This window comes from Cryptotermes secundus, unplaced genomic scaffold (assembly GCF_002891405.2).
Source record: "Cryptotermes secundus unplaced genomic scaffold, Csec_1.0 scaffold303, whole genome shotgun sequence".
Classification (NCBI taxonomy): domain Eukaryota; kingdom Metazoa; phylum Arthropoda; class Insecta; order Blattodea; family Kalotermitidae; genus Cryptotermes; species Cryptotermes secundus.
In genome coordinates, this window is record NW_019726229.1 from 2,835,853 (window position 1) to 2,839,621 (window position 3,769).

The 3,769-nt window shown below is 36.8% G+C and overlaps 1 long non-coding RNA gene across 1 annotated transcript; it reads left to right on the forward strand.

Annotated features, from left to right (window-relative positions):
- Positions 1-751: 751 nt before the first annotated feature.
- Positions 752-1,720, forward strand: LOC117282269. The gene is made up of 2 exons (XR_004512979.1): positions 752-820; positions 996-1,720. It is a non-coding gene; the product is annotated as an uncharacterized LOC117282269 (long non-coding RNA).
- Positions 1,721-3,769: the final 2,049 nt, after the last annotated feature.

Sequence of the window (3,769 nt, forward strand, 5' to 3'; positions counted from 1 at the left end):
GGCTCATGACCAGATATTAATTATTATCGTTTGACAGTTACGGTCTTGTTTCTGTGGGGCGCCTTCTCTGACGAGAGGACGGGTCTGTCTTTTGTATATGCTGCTGGCTCTTGCCAGCGCAGTCTTTCTCGGGTCCGAGTCCCTTTGGACTCGCGACCATATTTTACTGTCTCAGAATTGAGACTTGAGAGAAGAGAGAGAGAGAGAGAGAACGAGAGAGACATACACTTACGGATCATCTTCAGAGGGAACATCAATACTTATTCGGAAACCATCATCACAGTAGGCGTTCTGGTTGCTAAATTACATACACACATAATGCCTGGAATACACAATGTACACAATANACAGTATGTTCGTAATGACAAATGTTCAGGGGCACCATTTCTAGATTATGTTGACAAAACCTTTAATTTAATAACAAGACTTTCAATTTCAAGAAAGAACGATGCTCCCATTTGTGCACAGCTTTAAATTTCGATGGGCGAATGAAGGGATGCATAGTGGCATACGACGTAGGTATTTTTGAAACTCCCGCTCTGCTAAATGCTGGATTTTATGCTACCTATGAATTATAACTTGAAAGACTCGTAACAGAAGGGCTTTCGAGGTACTAGCCATAGAAGGATAATTCTACTAAAATTACAAATATCTGTTATTATAATTAATTTCAATTTATTTTACTTTTTCGCGTAAAAGACACCTGCCTTCAATATTCTTTGCTTCATGTATTGGTAGCATTGGTTCTGACCGTTCTGACCGTTCTGACGACGCAGTGTGCTGTGGTCCCCTGGGTATGAGCAATATTTAGTGTTAAAAAGTAAGTTATTTCTGCTACATTATATAATACATATTAATGGTCATTATTTGTACCGTCTTTGTATTTTTAAAGTTCGTGGGCCTGACTTTGTTAGAACATTTGAGGTTACAGTCTACTATAGGGATTAAGTCAGGTTAAACATTAATATATCGCTTGTAATATTTATTTCTTGTAGAGACTACTGCACGAAATACGGTCTGATGTCCCTGTCGTGGTTCTTTGGCAGTAAAAAGAAGGTTCCTGATACTGAGCCACAAGACTACACTGCAAAATCACAAGGTGATGGCTTCGTTTTTGTAGAGAGTGCGGATAATCAGCAAAGTGGCAGTGATTGTGCAGGACCTTCTCATTACCCTGCATTACCGTATTCACTTGCACCAGACTCAACAATTGTTCCACAGACATCTACAAAGGACACAATTAACATATCTCAGAATCACAATTTGTTGTATGGAGTACCTTTTAAGCTGCATTCTGATACTGCTTCAGTCATAAATGACCTTGTGTATAGGTACAGAAGCCATGCTAATGAGGTGTTCTTGCATATATCACAGTTAAATCTGGAATCATTTGAGTATCATTTTCTTGTAGAAAGAAGTGTGGTGCTTGAAGTTGGAGACAGAGATTTAGGTTAATCAGAAGTGTGCCCATCATTTATGGTGATTATAAAGCCTATCACTATGACATCGTGGTGCAGTATATTACATATTGACAATACATTTAGATGTTGAGATACCATAAGTAATATTATCATGTACATATGAACTTGAATGTTATCACTCTAAGGCAATGTAATGGTGCTGAATGTTTCTTTAAAAATAAGTTTGCAGTGAATATTTCTGTAAAAGTAAAATAGTTTAATTACATTCCTCATGGGTAAATTTGAGTGAATACAAAAGAGTCATGAATAGTTTCATTGTGTGAACGTGGCACTAAAACAGGATGAAAGAATTGACCATACCATGTACAGTTTTCAAAAAGGTTTCAATATGACTCTCTTCCTGTCATCATACGATTCATAATGAAATATTTAAAATCCTGCTGATGTAACTTGACTAGCTAACCAATTCCATGCAGTAGAGGGCTTCTTGAGAGGCTAATATTTGCTCAGATAGTCAAGAAATTCCTTGCTTTTGTAGCACCAGAAATTCAGTACTGTGTTCATAAAAACCCGCCTAAATCATATTCCCATAGCTAGATAATTGCAATCACAGTGTCACACCTTATTTCATTATTATGAAGTTTAATATAATTTCGACCGCCTCTATGGTCTAGTGGTCAGAGTTCCTGGCTACAGATCCAGAGGTCCCAGGTTCGATTCCTGGTGCTGCCAAATTTCCTGAAAAGTGATGGGTCTGGAACTGGGTCCACTCAGCCTCGTGAGGATAACTGAGGAGCTATTTGAAGGAAATAGCAGCTCTGGTCTAGAAAACAGAGATTAACAGCCATGGGGATCCGTTGCACTGACCACGTGACACCCTCTATCTGCAAAAGTTGGCACTGACTTTGCCGACAGGTGGCGGTCACTCAGTCAGTATAGTTCGCTTGCGGATTACAGGTCAAGGACTTTGTTTTGTTTGTTTGTTTTTAATATAATTCCATCAATGTCCTGATCGACCAGGCTGTTTTTTCAAGTTTTACAACTAAGGTTTGGTATAAATTTATCATCTTTTCCATGTATAGCTACATGCTTCGTCCATCTCACTCTCCCTGATTTGATATTTGATGAGGAGTAACAGTTTGTGTCAAGGTAGAATACAGAACTGTTATAATACTTAAAACATAACAAAATGGGTTAAAATGAATTGCAGAACAATGTATGAGGATGTAATATAATAAAAATAAACCATGACGTGGGTAAGAATGCTATGAGCAGAAATGGGAATTTCTTGTCAGCATCTGGAAATGCACCCACAGACCATTAACCACTCAAGCTAGCATTTAAACTCCTACTAGCTGAACATTGCAATATTTATATGGCAGTGAACCTCACAGCCTCATGAGGACATACTAAGGATACCACCTTGAGGAGTTAATGTAACACATTCTGCAGAAATTAAACAGTGAAATTCAAAAAGACAGACAGGTTAGGAAATGTATGCATAGCATGAGACTTCTAGTGGAGTTGCTCAAGATATAAGAATACCATACCTCATTATCTCAACAGCTGTAAGACTCGCAGTTTCATCTACAATTTCTATTGGAAACATTTTTCATTCTGATAAATATTTTGCAAGTTATGCCTGAAGTATGTGCACAAGCGTGCATAGGTCTTCATGAAAATGTTATCCTTTTGTCCGATTTTAGCTAAAGTTGAATGTATCAAATTTGAGCAGAACTCCCCAATGTTACATTTCATTAAAATCTGGCAGTTCTCAAGTTGCTTCATGTGTGCAGACCGATGAACAAATGGAGTGGTTTTAATAGGCTGTGCATGGAGATGCAGACATGCCAAAAAGGGATACCAAATTTATAGACAGTGGACAAGAACTGAGTAATAAATGAGCTTGTTAGTACCATCTGTTTGAAAGAGAACTACTGAAAAACCAATGAAAAGAGGGATTAGAGCCAAAATAAACCAAAAGACCAATGAAGAAAAGATACTCAAATTAAATATAGAATGGAACCAGAATTAAACAACTGGATTTAAATTATGAAGCTGAATATGATGATTATGACAAAACAAATAGTGGAAAATTAAATAAAATTAATAAAAGAGCAGCTATACTTCATGTTTGCATAAATAAGATTTATTCTCCAAATTCTTCTAACATTATATATTTGTGTAATTTCTTATTATACAGTCGTAACAAATACTACTGGCACATCTGTGACTAACATAAAACTTCTCTCATATACGTAGGTAAGTAAAAAATTATCCACACTCTTGTTTTTCCAATCCATATATACAAAAGTAGGGGTTGAACAAGTACTTCATTTTTCTACATC